The sequence below is a fragment of the Oncorhynchus nerka genome, linkage group LG27 (genome assembly GCF_034236695.1).
Source record: "Oncorhynchus nerka isolate Pitt River linkage group LG27, Oner_Uvic_2.0, whole genome shotgun sequence".
Classification (NCBI taxonomy): Eukaryota; Metazoa; Chordata; class Actinopteri; order Salmoniformes; family Salmonidae; genus Oncorhynchus; species Oncorhynchus nerka.
The window spans coordinates 50,083,294-50,103,068 of NC_088422.1; the positions used below are offsets into that span (position 1 = coordinate 50,083,294).

Below are 19,775 nucleotides of genomic sequence, written 5' to 3' on the forward strand. Positions count from 1 at the left end.
TGTTATGAAACCATACAGACAATCTACTACATATATATCTAGTCATAGAATACATAGCAACACAGATCTGGAAACTTAACATCTTCAGTTGTTATGAGTCACAGATATCATATTTGCATACTAAATACTATATGTACTGTATGGCAAATCTTCAGAATTTCCAACAGTCACTCTGGTTTAGAATGACAGTATACTGTATACTCTGGTTTAAAATGACATTAATATACACTACAGTATTTACTGTGGTTTAGATGGACCGTACAGTATAGTACAGAACTTTGTATATACTGTGAAGTCACTCAGAGCGTGTTGTAAAGAGGCAGAGAATGCTTCATTAACTCTACCTATATCTGACTCCTACACAGCTAGGGGACTGGTGATTCTTCTTGGGGCAACCAATCACGTTTCCACTGGTGTACAAGTTCTCCTGGTGAAGGGAACACAGTCCATATGATTTCCTTGTCTCTCTAATCTCCTATGTTTCACTCTCTCTCTCTGTCTCTCTCTCAGATATCTCAGAGATGGAGTCCTACTCCCCACAGGAGGACCGTAGATCTCGCCAGTCGGACCTATCTTCCCACTCCTCCAACGAGAGAGAGAACCCCAGGTGGGTGGGTGGGGGGGGAGAACCTGTCTGTTGATGAATATATATTATTAAAGTTGTTGTACCTGTACTGTGTTATATAACCACTACATTGTTACAGTATTGTTCCAGTGTCCAACCTGTCCTGGGAGGGAGGGTGAGTGGGTGGATGGATGTGAGAGGAGAGCTTCAGAATAGGTCAGTGAGGTACTGTTACAGTTCTTGTTACAGTGTCCAACCTATCCAGTTTGTGTCCCTCCCACCCAGACCTCTAACTAGCCTGGAAGACTCTCCCAGGGTAGCCAAGATGTCTGCCATGGCCTCGCCCTTTAGGGTGCCCCCCCTACAGGACCCAAACGCCCCGGGCCCTGCCATACTGACCTCAGAGGGGCTGCCACGCCTCGACGAGCAACCAGGTACCCACAATGCATATTTTATCCACAATTCATCTAGAAAAGTGTCCTCAAATCCTACCTACGCCCTGTTTAAATTAAATCGTATAACATTCGTAACCAGGTGTTAGTCTACAGCTTTTCAGCCTGGCATTATCTAGCCTGTCATTGATTGAGTATGTAATCAACCAGTACGGGTGGTCACTGATGAGAACTCACCCATCAGTATTTGTTTAGATGTGTTCATGTATGTGTGTGTGTTGTTTACCAGCGTCAGCAAAGATTACTCCTAAGATTCTGCTACGCCCCAGCCCAGAGGATGAAGAGCTCTATGGGTGAGTAGATCGCTGTCCAGAGTTATAGTGCCCTATAAGAAACACTGACCAGGCTAGCACATGGAAAGAGGGAGAGTCAGAGGTGGACTCTCCTCTCCTTTCTTTTCCTCTCCTTTCCTCATTCATATTCATGATGCATCCATGGCTCCATCTCTCTGCTGTGTGTGCGCGTGCCTTTATGTGTGTGTGTGTGTGTGTGTGTGTGTGTGTGTGTCGTAGGGAGGGAGGGTTATTTTTACGTTCTCCTAGCGCTGGGCTGGGTGTGCTGACAGGCACTATTTGTCTGTAGTCTGAGGGAAGGAAGGAGTGTCTCAACCCTCCTCTCTCTACTGCAGGTGAAACCTAGAATACACAACTAGCTGCAGACTAACTGCCTCGTAGTCTGACCTTGATCAGGACTTCTGTTACCTACAACTAGCTCCATGTAGTCTGAGTTTAAAGGGACAGAACTTAAATTGATGATGACATAGGTTTTTTGCATATTTCTTTTGTTTTTTACAAAAGGATAGTTCCTAAGCCAGTGTTTCAATTGGGGTAAAGAAAGTTCCACCACCTTTTTGTTTCCAAAGCATCTCACCAATAGAGTTGATCCTAATGTAACCACTTGTAATGTTGCTTTCCATTCAGCGCTAACACAGTGATGGTGAGTTTCCAGAAGGGGGACAGTGTGGGCCTGAGGCTGGCGGGGGGTAACGATGTGGGCATCTTCATCGCTGGCATCCAGGAGGGTAGTCCTGCCGAGGAGGAGGGGCTACGCACAGGAGACCAAATCATGAAGGTAACCATCTTTGGCACCGTGAACGGCATTGGAACATCTGAGTTCAATACAAAACCTGGACACCAAAGGCAAATACTGTACATCTGTAAAGTCAACGCCAACTTTCTGAAAGCTGTTGTGTTGATAACTGTAGTCAATTAAACAACCCTTAATTTCCCCATGAACCCTTTGTGTGTGTATGTGTGTGTGTACGCACGTGTGTGCAGGTGAATAGTGTTGACTTCCGCGGCATCGTGAGAGAAGAGGCTGTTCTGTTCCTGTTGGAGATTCCTAAAGGAGAGGACGTCACCATACTGGCCCAGAGTAAACCTGATGGTGAGGCTTCTACAAGGTTCTAGAGATTGTCTCACAGAGTTCTAAAGAGTTCTGTGGTCTTCGGGTTTCACAGGGTTCCCAGAGTTTCCTGGTTCTATAGTACTTCAGAGGGCTCTAGACACAGGTTCCATATACGACATAGGTTCCATATACACTTCTATGGTTCTTGACTTCTATCGTTTTCCAGAGAGTTCCAAAGCACTAATCTTACACTGCCGCTCAGTATTCCATAGTTATCCACATAATCTGATTTCATTTCAGGGGAATATGGTAGCGTTCACTAAATTATGAAATGTTTCCTGACAAGACAATAATATAATAATAATAATATATTCCATTTAGCAGACACTTTTATCCAAGCTGACTTAGTCATGCGTGCACACATTTTACATATGGATGGTCCTGGGAATTGAACCCACTACCCTGGCATTACAATCGCCATGCTCCCTACCTGAGCTACTAAACTTGGGCCGGGTTACAAATGAACAATGTGGAACAGCTTGGTGGAAAAAGAAAAGGGAGAGCGGGTCAGTCCTTTTTCTTAGTCAGTCTAGTTGAATAGGTGCTATATGCAGCAGGATATGAGAGGATTAAAGTGAACAGTGGAATAACCCCGTGAGCAGAGTAGTGCACACTGTCCTCTCCACGCTCCTCTCTACTCATTACACAAACACTGCGGGTCAGACCCCAGGGCTACACGCACGCACGCATGCACAAATCGCACACAAATGCAGACAAGTACACACACACATATACAATAACTTTGTGTCAGTGTGATACAGAGACAGCAGCTTGTTGCCCATCGGCACAGAAACCAGTTACAGCCAGTCACGCACGCACGCACACACACACACAGAGAGAGGGACACACAAGTTACGTAATGAGAACATTGCCTCATAAACCCATTGCCCCTGAAATGTGACATGTAACATGTACAGTACAAACCGAGTCTCTGTATAACTGTGTTAGGGTTTATGTATGTACTATGGACTGCATAAGTTAATCTTGAAATGAATGAATCTTTAAAAACTGTGTTAGTGTGAACTATGTGTATACTACTAGCCTATAAACCTTATGTCCCTGTTTGTGTGGGTGCTTAGTTGTGTCTGGCACCCTATTTCATTTTGTAGTGCACTACTTTTGGGATGCATCCTGTGTGTGTGAGAGGGACCAGGGGCCTCATCTGCAGACAGACAAAAAGGCAGGCAAGCGGGGAGCAGTGAATTGTGGGAGGTGCGGTCTATTAGCCAGCCAGGCTGTGTAAAGCTAGCAGCTGGGTTGTCGGGGAGTGCTGTGGGAACGTTATTGAATTTGGAACCCCACCAAATCTTGTACTACAACTCTGCGTACGCACACACACACACACACACACACACACACTGACAGCAGACAGCCAGCCAGCCTAGGAGAGGACAGGCATGACTGACCTCTACTGTCACCATCTCTCTCTTCCTTTCTCATCCCTCCTCTCTCTTTTTATCTCACCCCTTTGTCATCTCTTCCTCCCTTTCTCTCTCTCTTCCTCACTCTCCCTCTCCTCTTCCCTTGTCGCTCTCTCTCTCCTCTCCCCTCTTTCTCTCTCTCCTCTCCCCTCTTTCTCTCTTTCTCTCTCCTCCTCGTAATCCCTATCTCCTTGGTGTGAGATTGTGCCTCGGGGGTAATGGTGTTTGCCTGGCTACCTAAACTTCTTGCTCCGGCCAAACGCTATACCACGCCCACGAATGTTAGTTTCTTCTCCGCAATGAATCTGCATCGGAGTACCTCCCTGACGATTTCTAGAACGCAAACTCATTCTAACCCTTCTGATTGGTCCCAGAAACCGATGGGTTGAACATATGTGGGTAAAGCTGCATTTTGAAAATTCATCATTGGCTTTGATACTCTGATTGGTTAGAGATAATCCAATCACTGATTACTTTGTTTTGTAAAACACCCTACATTTTCACAAACGACTTCAACGATGGCAGTCTCAGACTGAAGTATGTAGTGAACTTAGAGCAGCAGAAAAATTAATTTTGTCATCAGGAAGTAGTGGAGTGCAAGTGTGATCTGTAGAGAATGGGACTGAATGTGCGCACATGGAAAGGAAAGGGGGACATGGAACATTGGTCGTAAGGAACCACTTGTAGCAACCAAATGTTCCCGTTGGCGTTCATTAACCCTTGTCACTGAGAGCTACAGGGTTTTCAGGAAAGTTAGTGTTCGGCTTGACCAAAACTCTGCATGCCATTTAGCTCTTCAGAACTAGGGGTTGGTGACTACTGATGTACAGTGCGTGCTATTGTACATTTGGATTTGTAGTATGAGCAAGGAGTGAAGCCTGATCTCTCTTTCACTTCCTCTCGCTCTCTCTCGCTTTCTCTCCTCCCCTCCCTCTCTCCTTCTCTCCCCTCCCTCTCTCCAGTCTACAATGACATCCTGGTATCTGGTCGTGGGGACTCGTTCTTTATCAGGACTCATTTTGAGTATGAGCGGGAGGCTCCCCAGAGCCTGGCCTTCTCCAGAGGGGAGATCTTCAAAGTGGTGGACACTCTCTACGATGGCAAGCTGGGCAACTGGCTGGCCATCCGCACCGGCAAGGACAAACAGCTGCTGGAGAAAGGCATCATCCCCAATAAGAGCAGGTAATCATCCCTAAGGCATCATCCCTAATAAGAGCAGGTAATCATCCCTAAGGCATCATCCCTAACTTGAGCAGGTGAGATAGAGACAGCGAGGAACTAGCTACTGTAGCACAGTTAGCTAGGGTCCAAGACATCATCCCTAACTAGAGCAGATGAGATGGAATGGGAGGGAGTAACCTTAACCATAACACTTAGCTCAGGTCCAAGACCTTAGAGCATGGACTGGGAGGAAACTATGTTAGAATTTCTCAAGTCAGGATTGGGCCCTAGTATAGTAACTTTTAGAGGACCAATACGATTCCCTGGCCATCAGTTCACTGTCAGGAGTGTTCAGCCACATCAGTCAAATCAGAGCCATCTCTCTCCCACATTGGGATGAAACACTCCTAGATCACACACTAGGGTTCCCCAACTGGCGGGCTACAGCTCAATCTAGGTGATGATCCCTTAACTAGAGTCTCCACCTGATCCCTGCACACACACACACACACACACACACACACACACACACACACACACACACACACACACACACACCACTCATCTGACCTGCCACTACACCAACATCTCCTCCTCTGTTTTAATGTCCTCCTCTCCTCCCCATTTTCCTCCTTCCATGTGCTCTCCCCTCTCTTAGAATAGATCCTCAGACCTTGGCTGTGGGAAGTTATTTGAACTGAAACAACTTGAAAGAGTGTTTATTTTCATCTTTCTCCCACACCCACTTACCTTTTTTTCACCCCAACACACTGCCCTCACTCTATGCTGACTTCACCATCGCTTTTTCAAAACATATCACCCCTCTTCCCTCCTTCTCACCTTTCTAACCTCTCCTCATAATCCCCATCTCTTATTGCTCCTTTTCACCCTCCCTCCCCCTCTCTCTCCCAGGGCTGATCAGATGGCGAGCGTACAGAACTCCCATAAGGCTGCTGGCACGGACCGCGCCGACTTCTGGCGTCTGAGAGGTCAAAGGGCAGCCAAGAGGAAGGAGCTGAGGAAGAGCAGAGAGGATGTCAGCGCTACGCCCATCGCCACACGCTTCCCTGCGTACGAGAGAGTCGTGCTCAGAGAGGGTGGGTCTGATCAACGCAGGGAAACCACACAGGAAATTACACACATGGAGAGGGAGGCTGTATCACATCCGGCCGTGATTGGGAGTCCCATAGTGCGCCGCACAATTGGACCAGCATCGTCCGGGTTTGGCCGGGGTAGGCCGTCATTGTAAATAAGAATTTGTTCTTAACTGACTTACCCAGTTAAATAAAGGTTAAATTAAAAAAAATATATAATAATTTAAAAAGGGAGGAAAGGGAGGGGCGGGAAGTGTTTCAGAGGAATACAGATTTGAGTGGAGATTTGAGGTGATACAGATGCCGGCCATAATTGGGAAACACACAGGAAACTGGAGGGGGAGTGGGAAGAGAGAGCGGGAGATAGAGTTGAGGAGAAATACATAATTGACGAAGGGAGGAGGGGGGTGACAGCGTTTTAGGAAGGAATGAGGGGTGAAAGAGGGGCAGGCCAGCATTAGGTAACACAGAAAACAAAACACACACACACAGGAGTGACACAGAAAAGGGAGAAATCGAGAGTTAAAGAGAGGGGAGAGGGAGAAGAGTGTGTGTGGGTCGTCACACTAAACACAGGAAATACACACCACAGGGAGAGGGGGAGAGATGGCAAAAGGGATGAGGGGGAGAGGCGAATGTTCCTTAGAGAACATCAACGTTAGCTATCCTGCTACAGAGATTTTTGATGTCGGGATGCACGCGCCTCACTCAAACGTGACATTTGATGGTAAAACAGGAAAATGTCTCTTGATTTAACTATTAGCCACTGTCAGCCCCCGCCACACACACACATTTATACATGGCCCCCAATATTGTGCATGATAAACCCAGTAATGATCGTCATGTTGTACTACTGCAAAGGAGTGACTAAAGCATCATCTCCTCTCTTGTCCTGTAGCTGGTTTCAGACGTCCTGTGGTTCTGTTTGGGCCTATAGCTGATGCAGCCAATGACAAGCTAGCCAACGAGCTGCCTGACCTGTTTGTCATCGCCAGTGAGTCTCTCACGTTGTCTGTCTCTGTTTGTCTTGAGTCACACTAGTCATTTGTTGAATAACACGGTCTCTGTCCATTGTCAGAAACGGAGCCTAAAGATGCCGGGTCGGAGAAATCCTCAGGAGTGGTGAGACTTAACACCATCCGCCAGATCATCGAGCTGGTAAGAGCTTCTCTCTCCCTTTCTCTATCTATCAATCTATCTATATATATCGATCTATCAATCAATCTGTCTATCAATATATCAATCAATCTATCTATCTATCTATCTGGAACACTAATTTATGGTGAACAACCGCAACATCACCAAATTCCCCCTTAAATAATGCTGACACATTTCAATCACACAGAACTTAATTACATCGCAGGACATGTTGAATAGAAAGCGAAATGCGGTTTTAATCATGACACAGAAAGAATCTGTTTCCGATGACTAAATGCAATTTTTGCAGATTGAGATACCAAGACTGGCAGCGCAATCTATCCCTAGCAATGTTGGTACTGTAGCCTCCTTTCATCTACCTACTTTTGTGCCTGTGTGTAGGCAAGTGGCAAAAATATTCAATTTGGGCTGTCATTTTATAACGGTCTTTCGATCCCGTGTCGTATCAAAGCAGGGCCGGCTCAAAGGGGATCCAGAGGATTGGCCACAATAATTGACATATTGCCCGCCGAACCAAATCCCGATTTTAGCAACCAACCGCAACGCTTTATGATAGAATTGAACAGTAATATACACAACTTTGATGCACATCTTTGATTTGTCACTATGACATTCCGAAGCCTGAAGCCTGAGCTACGATGTGCAGAAGTCAGTCTTAAATCTTTTTCTACTTTGATTTACAAGTAATCTCATACAATGCTGACTCTGTCTCAATCAATGCTATTAAATTGAGCCATTCACTTGAAAACTGCACAAGAGCATTACTTTTTGTAACTTATTGTCCAGGTGTACTGAATAAGATGACATATAATAATGGATAGTTCATGTTACATATTGGAAATATTGTCAAATCGAGGCTGGACTTCATTTTTCCATCATTATTATCATTAAATAGTCTACCATCCAAAATATGTCATGTTTAACAATGTAGAGTTGCAGGAAATTTGCTTTAAACTAGGGTTCCCCAAATGAAACAAGATCAATGTGGTGCATTTCACACCTATCAATAAACTAGGATGAAAATGCAGGCCCAAATGCAGTTCATATAAACGCTAGGCTATTTAATCTATCAAAAAGCATTTGTGATTGTAAATAGTTTATTTGCAGTACGAGTAAGATGGCAATTACCAGTTAATAAATTGATACAGAAATTTTAGGTGTGGCACAAATGTTAAAATCCCATCAAGGTGTGCCACAGTTCAAAAAAGGTTGTGAACCACTGATCTAGCTATCTTTCTCTCTTTCACCCCCCCCCTCTCTCTCGCTCTCTCTCTCTCTCTCACTTTGTCCCCCTCTATCTGTCTCTCTCTCTCTCCATTCAATCACTGTCCCCCATCATGTCCCCTGTAGGACAAGCATGCCCTGCTGGATGTGACTCCCAAGGCGGTGGACACTCTGAACTACACCCAGTGGTACCCCATCGTCATCTTCTTCAACCCAGACAGTAAACCAGGGGTTAAGGCCATGAGGCAGAGGGTGATACCTGGTTCCAACCGCAGCGCTAGGAAACTATATGAACAGGCTGTCAAACTGAGGAAGACCTGCTCTCACCTATTCACTGGTTAGTCACACACATGGATCCACTTCACACCCACAGTTACACAGAGATACGCAAACAGATATACATGCGTACACACACCATTTACTTTTATCTACCACCCTCAGGAGTGTCCATGTAGTTGGCCAGTGAGTTGACCTCTCTCCCTCTGTCTCTCTGTGTGTGTATATGACTATCTGACACACACACAATCCTGTAGTTGGCCAGTGATTCATGTTAAACCCATTTCTGTAGATGACTATCGAGTCTCTAACGTCAATAAACAAATAGTTAAGCAGCCAAATATAGAACACAAGATCTTCCTGCATGAGGGATAATCTGTTGGATCTATTTTTTGTGCTGATACACCCCCCTCCCTCTCTCCCCCTCTCTACTCTCATCCATCGCGCTATTATCTCTCACCCTTTCCTTTCTCTTCCATTCTTTCGCTTCTCTCCCACTCTTTCTCTCCCTCTCCGCTCTCCCTCTCTTTCCCAATCCTCTCTCCACCTCTTTTTTATTTCTCTCTCAACTTCCTCTATCTCCCTTGTATCTCTCTCTCTCTCTTTCTTTACCCCCCTCTCCTCCTCGCTCCGGGGCTCTCCTCCCTACAGCTACTATTGATGTGAACTCGGCCAACGATGCGTGGTATGGCAGTGTGAAGGACTCTATCAGGGAGCAGCAGACTCAGGCTGTATGGGTGTCTGAGGGGAAGGTAAACACGCTCACCATACAGTGCTCATACACAGGATACTGTACTGTACTATAATGTACTGTACCATAATGTACTATACTAGGGGTGTGCCAAATTGAAACATTTTTGTAACATTTAAACTGCCATTTTCTTATCGGTTTTCCGTTAAAACGTTAAGAACATTTTATAAAATTCCACATGAAATCCTATTGCATGGTATGACTGCTAAGGGAAGATGAATTCCTACCAAAGTCATACCGTAGGCTTAGTTATTTGGAATCTGCTTTGTGGCTTCCCGAGTGGGCAGGTGAAATTTTGTCCCGAAGTCGATCGTTAATTCACGTTGACTCTAGTGTTCCTTCCATTTCTTATGTGCATGAGTGACTCGCACCAAAAAGAAACCTAGCCAAGTGATCACAGTTCTTCTGTTAAATTAACAACCTCATGCTAATCACATTAGCTTACGTTAGCTCAACTGTCCCACAGGGGACCCACCGATCCTGTAAAGGTTCAATTCTCTTTTAACTCCATTACGTGTCTCTCACTCAATTTTGACCGCTCCCTATACACACAAGCGTGCTGCGCACCCAAACTCCCATTAGACCTACTGTGGACAAGCTACATTCCTTGTCAAATCACGATAGCTTTATCATGAATTCAAAATGTACTGCTTGATTAAAAGTAAGCTGGATTTGTCTTGTCAATTTTTTTTCACAGACTGCTATAGTGTCGCATTTAGAATAGGTTACAACCCCTCCTAAACCTAGGCAGGTTCCTGACTGAAATATGCAACAAAACATTTTTGATGAAGCCAAATAGAATATTCATTAATGGCCTACTTTGTTTTATGTTCAGCCTGCCTGCCTACCAAGTTTACGCTCATTAAACACAGGGCAAAAGAAAATGCGCCAAATGCGGGTATCTACTGGTTAAAAAGGTTAATGCTGTTAACTCTAGGCGATGTCTCAACTCCCATTATAAAGGCGGTATCAAATGTATTTATGAAGCCCTTTTTACGTGAGAAGATTTCACAAAGTGCTTTACAGAAACCCAGCCTACAACCCCAAACAGAAAGCAACGCAGATGTAACACCCCGTTGAAACGGGACGTAAACGGTGATATGAGAGAGAAAGACGCACCTGTTTCAGTAGCACTAGTCACGGCTTAAATTGTCTTGCAGTCATTAATTTAGCTAATTACTTCACAAATTCAAGTAGGCCTTGACAAGGGCTGCATATCAACTGCAATAATTTATGAAATCTGCGCTTTTTTTTCAACTCTTACTGACGATAAGGTGCGGAGGGCTATATATATCCATGGCAAATCATTTGAAATATGCATGTCCCCTCTTACTAACGTTCCATCGTTGTTGCATTAGGTAGGCCTATTTGTTCAAATGTTTCCCTTTATGATGATGGTTGGGATCTGTTAGTGGTAGTTTTGTGATAACTGCACTGTCATTTAAAATATTGTCAACAAAAACAACCACATTTTGTTTTCAGTAAGGGGTTTTTTCTTAGCGTTTTACCATTTGAATTTTAAAACGTTCACAACCCTATAATATACTCTACCCTACACATGCTACCCACTGGCACTGGTTGAAACAACAGTGTTTCCGGTTCCTTTCAATTAAATGATGTTGAACCAACGTGGAATAGACGTTGAATTGACGTTTGCCCAGTGGGTATATTCTGCTACACTCCTATCCTCTAATATACTTATTGTACTATTTCACCCTGTATTATGTGCATGTTTCAATCATGTTCTGTAAAATTGTCTTACTGTCTACTTCAAATCTACAGTTGAAGTCCGAAGTTTACATACACTTAGGTTGGAGTCATTCAAACTCGGTTTTCAACCACTCCACAAATTTCTTGCTAACAAACTATAGTTTTGGCAAGTCGTTTAGGACATATGCTTGGTGCATGAGTCATTTTTCCAACAATTGTTTACAGAAAGATTATTTCTCTTATAATTCACTGTATCACAATTCTAGTGGGTCAGAGGTTTACATAGACTAAGTTGACTGTGCCTTTAAACAGCTTGGAACATTCCAGAAAATGATGTGATGTCAATTAGCCTATCAGAAGCTTCTAAAGCCATCATTTGAGTCAGTTGGAGGTGTACCAGTGGATGTATTTTAAGGCTTACCTTCAAACTCGGTTCCTATTTGCTTGACATCATGGGAAAATCAAAAGAAATCAGCCAAGACCTCAGAAAAGAATGTGTAGACCTCCACAAGTCTGGTTCATCCTTGGGCGCAATTTCCAAATGCCTGAAGGTACCACATTCTGTACAAACAATAGTACGCAAGTATAAACACCATGGGACCATGTAGCCATCATACCGCTCAGGAAGGAGACACGTTCTGTCTCCTAGAGATGAATGTACTTTGGTGCGAAAAGTGCAAATCAATCCCAGAACAACAGCAAATGACCTTGTGAAGATGCAGGTACAAAAGTATTTATAGCCACAGTAAAACAAGTCCTATATCAACATAACCGCTCAGCAAGGAAGAAGCCACTGCTCCAAAACCTCCACAAAAGCCAGACTTCGGTTTGCAACTGCACATGGGGACAAATATCGTACTTTTTGGAGAAATGTCCTCTGGTCTGATGAAACAAAAATAGAACTGCTTGGCCATAATGACCATCGTTATGTTTGGAGGAAAAAGGGGGAGGCTTGCAAAGCCAAAGAACACCATCCCAACCGTGAAGACCGGGGGTTGCAGCATCATGTGGTGGGGGTGCTTTGCTGCAGGAGGGACTGGTGCACTTCACAAAATTGATGGCAACATGAGGAAGGAAAATGATGTAGATATATTGAAGCAACATCTCAAGACATCTTCGAAATTAAAAATAAAAGAGAGCCGTACACTAGGAGATCAGAAGCTAAAATTTAATTACCAACGTTTCGACAGCCAAGCTGTCTTCATCAGGGTATAATCACAAACACTACGGGATGACTCGTTTATGTAGTGTCAAAAGACACAGGTGTCTGTAATCATGGCCAAGAGTGGCCTAATATCATTGGTTAATTATCAAATATTAAAATGGCATACAAAGAACAGCATACAAACAACAAATGGATAGCATACGATCATAAAAAAAAATTCGACTACACAAGCTTACAAACAATTACAATGGCAAAGTCACAATAATCACAAGAATGGCTTCAGATCAAAGTCTACGTTGAGACCGAAGGGAGCAAGGGTCTTTAAGTTACAGATCCAGGCAGCCTCTCGTTTTAACAATAAATTATCAAGGTCACCCCCTCTCCTAGGGAGGGTGACATGTTCGATGCCAATATAACGCAGAGACGAAATCGAGTGGCCTGCCTCCAAGAAGTGGGCCTCAACTGGGTAAATTAAGTTTAATTTTTACCACAAGGACAAGTTATAAGATAAATAACTGCCTTAGTGGAGCACATAATAACCCCTTTGATTGGGATCAATTTCCCTGTTTGTGGGTGTTTGAAGTATCTACATTTATAAGTGCCATTGCATTGAGCACAGCCATTACATTTGTAATTTCCATCCAGTAGGGACGCAAATAGACGTTGTTCAGGAATATCTTGGGGTGGTAAATCAGAGAGTACCAATTGGTCTCTGAGATTTCTGCCCCGCGAGAATACGACCAAGGGAAGGTCCGAAAACAAATTACCAAGACTTTAATCGGATTTTAGAATGTGCCAATGTTTGAACGATTCCGTTAATTTGTTCAGAACGCTTTGAATATCGGGTAGTTAGAACACAAGAATACGTCTTTTTGCGAGACTGACCTTGAAAAAAAATTGATCTTCCAAATGGACAGTGACCCCAAGCATACTTCCAAAGTTGTGGAAAAATGACTCCAGGAAAATAAAGTCAAGGTATTGGAGTGGCCATCACAAAGCCCTGACCTCAATCCCATAGAAAATGTGTGGGCAGAACTGAAAAAGCGTGTGTGAGCAAGGAGGCCTACTACAAACCTGACTCCGTTACACCAGCTCTGTCAGGAGGAATGGGCCAAAATTCACTCAACTTATTGTGGAAAGCTTGTGGAAGGCTACCCGAAACATTTGACCCAAGTTAGACAATTTAAAGGCAATGCTACCAAATACTAATTGAGTGTATGTAAACTTCTGTCCCACTGGGAATGTGATGAAAGAAATAAAAGCTGAAATAAATCACTCTCTACTATTATTCTGACATTTCACATTCTTAAAATAAAGTGGTGATCATAATTGTCCTTAAAGAGGGAATTTTTACTAGGATTAAATGTCAGGAATTGTGAAAAACTGAGTTTAAATGTATTTGGCTAAAGTGTATGTGAACTTCCAACTTCAACTGTATAGCATATTCACCGTTCTTTCCTTTCAAGCTATTTCTGTATACTTCTGTGTACTAGTCAATCTTAACTATTTGCCTTGGTACTACTATACTTAGTCTAGTTTCTTCATACTGTACTCAGCCTTTTCTATCACTTTTAAGATGGTGAAAAGTGTTTTGCTCTATTTCCTGAGTCCTGTGTTGTGAGCATGCTCACTGTGTGAATCCTTCTACCACTGGTGCTCTACAGCTCGGTTCTTCTTTCTTTTCTTTCTTTCTTTGTTTTTGTTTTTGTTTCTGCTTCCTCTCTGTACACCAAGATCCATCATGTGTCTCTTTTAGCTGGACTGGACGGAGATGGACCTTGATCTCCATGACGACCGCATGTCATACCTGTCAGCCATGTCAGCCGACTACCTGAGCATGGACAGCCGATTGGCCAGCGACTACGATGACACGGCGGATGAGGGTGGGGCTTACACGGATAACGAGCTGGACAACGAGCCGGCTGACCAACTGCACGTGTCCGCTATCAGCCGCTCCTCTGAGCCCGTGCTGGCAGAGGAGGTTAGAGATACATAGCGATACACACACACACACACACACATGCATAGTTAACAACACGCACATACAGCCCATAAGCAGCCCATGTAGCCCATGTATTGTGATGTCCTAACCTCACAGCCTTGTTAGTTGTAAGAATCTATTCTGCCCTCTACAGTTCAAACACATCATTACACCTATGATATCCCCAGTCCAATCTAGGCTGACATGATCAACATCAATACCATCTGGTTAGCATTTGTTTGGGTTGTTTCAGGAATACCCAATGTGTCAGATGCACTTTAGCAAAACAGTTTTCTAAATAGAGGCCATTCAGCACTATGATAATAGCCCTCCCAAAGGCCTGTGGCCAGTTTCTCTCTAGTACAGTAGTTAAAAACAGACTGGAAACACACTAGGGAACTGTATGATTTTTTTATAGCTGTGCGAGGATCTTAAAATCTGTTTGTGTGTCCCAGGGTAGGAGTGTATAACAGTGTTACATAGGCTACTAACTGCATGTACAGTATTACTTCCTCTTCCGCTTCTATGCACCTAGTTTATGCAGATGTCACCTCTTGGCCCTTTTGAATGCAAAGAGACACAACCCCTCTATAATTAAAACATGACCCTTCAATAATCAGCATGGTTGACCCTTGACCCAGCCTGTAAACCTGCATGGTACTTCCTGTTGACCCTGTCCTATGTGTGTATATGTGTTTTTGGGGTCAGATCCTGCGCAGGTGTAGTCCAGAGATCCGTGGTCGTGTCAGGAGGGTGGGCAGCAGGGAGGTGCTCAGCAGCGCCAGCCCACCCCCCGCGTTTGTACCTGACCCCCCCAAGGTGAGAGACAGACACACACACACACATATACAAATTCCTCTTATATTCACTTTTACCATGTTTCGAACATAAAGTCAACCGGTAGTGAGCATCAGATTTTTAGGCAACTGCGTGGTTTTTGGCGTAGATAAATACAAGATCTCCGGTGGCTTTCAAACATCCACTTACATTTGAATGTTTGAAACCCCCCACCACCCCTTAGCTCTTTAACTAAATCAGAACTAGCAAACTCCCCTTCTCTCTGAAGAATGGTCTGATCTGGAGAAACCACACCCACCACGGCTTGGATTCCTCCAACGGCAGACCACTCTGGTACCTAATTAGCAATAAGTAACTCCCAAAATTCCTTGTGGTGATAGAAGGGTCCTGCGTTCGTGAAACCTCATGGTCATTAATAGTATTGTGAACCTTTGTCTGTTGAACAGATATTCTAGAGTAATATAGGCTACCTGTGTTTTGAACTCTTACAGTGTTGTAGAGAAATAGGTGTCTGTGGTTTTGGTCAGTGTTGTCTATCAAAATGTGGTATTCAACATTGTCTTCTGTTATGAATGTGTTTGGGAAAGTACAACTTGAAGCTTCTTTTATGTTGTAAATCAATAGTGAGGTAATGAGGGCGGAAGCCTAAAGTTAATGATTTATTGTTTCAAGCGTTTTTCTAGTCACAAATCTACTATTCACGTACAGAAATGTTTGGTGTGCGGATCTGTGACTAACCCTGTTTGGTCCCCATAGAAATAGAATGATTTCATTGACTGAATCGAATCAAAATGATTTGATTCATTCTAATTCTATGCTGGTCCACCCCCCACCCCACCCCCCGCCTCCCTCCCTCCCCCTCAAGGTAAAGCTGCTGTTCAGGGATGAGGTAGTCCCTCCCATAGGGTCATACGAGCCCCCCAGCCGAGGCTACGACTCCCACTCCTCCAGCCCTGCCAGCGATCCCCCTCCTCTCCCTCGCACCCTTAACTCATTTGGCAAGGCCAAGCCACTGGCACCTCCCCCCATCGCCATCAAACCGTCCTATAATACCCAGGACACCACCCGCAGCACGGCCCCAAACACAGCGTCCTTTAGGGGCCCGGAGGAGCCAGGGGAGAGCCCTGAGGACCCCAGCCTCAAGTCGTTCCTGGGGAAGATCAAGGCCTTCGAGAAGATGGACCACTTTGCACGCACTCAGAGGATGCTGGAGCTGCAGGAGGCCCAGAACGCCAGGGTGTGTGCGTGCGTGCATGCGCCTCTGAATGTGTGTGTGTGTGCACCTCTGAATGTGTGTGTGAGAGAGAAAGAGTGTGTGCCTGCTAGTCTGTGTTGTCATCAAAACATCATACTAATGTCTGTCTCTGGCCAGTTGGAGATAGCTCAGAAGCACCCAGACATCTATGCTGTCCCTGTGAAGACCCAGAAACTGGATCACAGCCGGCCTCAGCCTATAGGGTAGGAACTCAACATGGGAGGGTTTTTACCCATTGTGTTACGTCTGTCCGCTCTCCGTTGTACTCTATATTCATCTCCGTGTGGGGATTTTCACTCAATATGTGTCTTTGTGTATTGTACATTAATGTGTGTGTTCATGCGTGTACGTGTGTGTGTGTGTGTGTGTGTGTGTGTGTGTGTGTGTGTGTGTGCGCCTGTGTGTGTGTTCAGTTCCAGCTCGCGTCCTGAGCCCCAGACCCCTCCCTCCAAGCTGCCATACTCTGAGAGTTGTGGGTTCTACCCCAGCGAAGAGGAAGAGTACCGACGCCAGCTGGCAGACCACACCAAGAGAGGCTACTACCAGACCAACAACCAGAAATACCAGGACACAGAACTTTAGACTATGCTACCAACAGCCATAAAATACCAGGACACTGAATGAAGTGTAGCACTACTACGTGCCCACCTACCTACCCTACCACACCCACCTACCTACCCTACCACACTAAACTGTAGTGCCCCTTCTCTCCTGGACCCCCGACTACCCTTAACACCCTAAAGTAACAAGACACAGGGCTGGTTGACAGAGACACCCACACACTGCTGAGCCTTGCTCTGATTGACTCAGTTCAGCGCACACAAACGCACACTCTCAATTCCACCGGGACTCTGCCCCCCTCCCCTGACCCTGCACCAATATGCTGCTGACTCGGAAGCTGGCCAGTTTTAAGTTTTTCTTAAAATCGCTTTTTTGCTTCAAAAAGTGGATAGTTACCTCACTGTTATTATTCTTGTTTAATTTCTATTTGCTTGTTTGGTTGAGTTATTTTTTGTTACACCGATCTGTGTTATTGTTATACCGATCTGTGTTATCGTTATACCGATCTGTGTTATTGTTATACCGATCTGTGTTATTGTTATACCGATCTGTGTTATTGTTACACCGATCTGTGTTATTGTTACACCGATCTGTGTTATTGTTACACCGATCTGTGTTAGTGTTACACCGATCTGTGTTATTGTTATGATCCATTTAATCAGGATGTTATTTCTTGCCTATGCAACTCCTTCAGTTTGCTGCCTGCAGAGCAACTGAAACCTATTACCACGAGTCCCTCTCTGCACTCCACAAGAACCTTAAACCTTACGAGTCCTCCAAGCTGTATCTTCTTCTCGTTACTCCTTTCCTTTTGTACTATATCCAACATTATAACCAGCTGTCTCCAAACTATTTTAAAAGGTCACATATATATTATTATATATACAATGTCGGGTGTTTATACTCCTCCATCTTTGCATTCCTTCCTATATGATCGTGTGTGTGTGTGTATACATACTATATATATATATATATATATATATATATATATATATATATATATATATATATATATATATATATAAGAGAGATCGAGAGAGCGAACGAAAGAGGCAATATATTATATATACAATACACTGGAATGTAAGATTTTTTTAAGTGCCTTTTACTTTATGAATAACATAATGAGGTTTGGGGACATCTGACCATGCATGGCACCCCTGTCCCCTGGACCACACCACTCTGCTGCTCTCAAGCTTTTAGGGAAAACAGGGAACAAGAGACACCAAAACCTTAATACTGTCCCCACTGTACCGTCCCTCCATCCGTCCCTTTGTCCCTTCCTCCACAACGATAATATCCGTGACCAGTCCTGTCCCCCAGAGACATGTCCAACATGGGAACAGCATTTAATCAAAACCGCCTCCTGAGTGGCGCAGCGGTCTAAGGCACCGCATCGCAGTGCTAGAGGCGTCACTACAGACCTGGGTTCGATTCCAGGCTGTGTCGCAGCCTGCCGCGACTGGGAAACCCATGAGATGGCGCACATTGGCCTAGTGTCGTCCGGGTTAGGGGAGGGTTTGGCCAGCCGGGATGTCCTTGTCCCATCTTGCTCTAGCGACTCCTGGTGGCGGGCCGGGCGCATGCATGCTGACTTCGGGTCGCCAGTTGTACGGTGTTTCCTCCGACACATTGGTGCGGCTGGCTTCCGGATTAAGCGAGGAGTGTGTCAAGAAGCAGTGCGGCTCAGAGGTCGCATGGCTCTCGACCTTCTCAACCTCCGTACGGGAGTTGCAGCAATGGGACAAGACTGTAACTACTAATTGGATATCACGAAATTGGGGGGGAATGTTTTCCGAGTTTCCTGGGTATGATAAAATGTATGAGAATAAATTCACTGTGCGGAACAAAAAAAAACTGATCAGTAATATAACTCAAACATGATCTTTCAAAAGAGGAAGGTCATTTTTGTTTTAACCACGGAAACCTGGATGACGGTTTTGATTGAATACCAACCCAGATCAGGTGGTTTCAGAGAGGAGGTTTGATGTAGGAGACGTGTGATTGGTTGATATGTATGTCAGTCATTTCTGTTGTGGCGTCTGTCATGTCGGCTGTCGTGGTCTCTGTTACACTGTTGATGTGTTTCTACATGTTATTACATGCTTGATTGTATCTCAGTTCACACTATACCTCCAGTGGGTTATAAGTGCTTATGATTGAACACACAGTATTAAAGAGAGAGAAACGGAGAGAGAGAGGAATGACTGGACAATGTCAGCTTTGGGTCTTTCATGTAGTTTTATCTTACAACACCAAATAAAAAAGTATTTCATTGACCGAATGGAAAAAACACCCTGTGCTGGCTTTATTTTCTGTTCACATTGTCCTTTTCAACATGGTTCATGCAGCTACGGTGGATGTGTAACCCGGCCAGTACAGCTTGGGTCTGATTGGCTCAGTCATGTTAAGGTTATTTTATGTGTGTGATACTGTGGCTACCTAAACAATCACTTTGTATTTGACTGATTGGGGGGTTGGTGTTTATTTTGTTGTACACTTAGTTACTCATCGTGCCTCGAGCGTTGGCAAGCTGCAAATCATCTACCACATGAACATAAACGTTAATAGGAAACAGTCCTACTGTGGACACGTTATGGATACCAGGTCCCCTGATACTGCTGTTACATAACATCACCACCAGGGGGGGGGGGTTGATCTGGCTCTTCAGGAGAGGCCTAGGAAAGTAACCATCCACCATCTTTCCACTTCAAATACAGGCCAGAGGTTGGTTATATATACATTTAATATATATATATATATATATAATAATGCCTAATACATTTAAACTCAGTT

At 44.4% G+C, this 19,775-nt stretch overlaps 1 pseudogene; it reads left to right on the forward strand.

Annotated features, from left to right (window-relative positions):
- The window catches only part of LOC115111933 (tight junction protein ZO-2-like), a 146,042-nt pseudogene extending 128,113 nt beyond the window's left edge, over positions 1–17,929 (forward strand).
- The last annotated feature ends 1,846 nt before the right edge of the window (positions 17,930–19,775 follow it).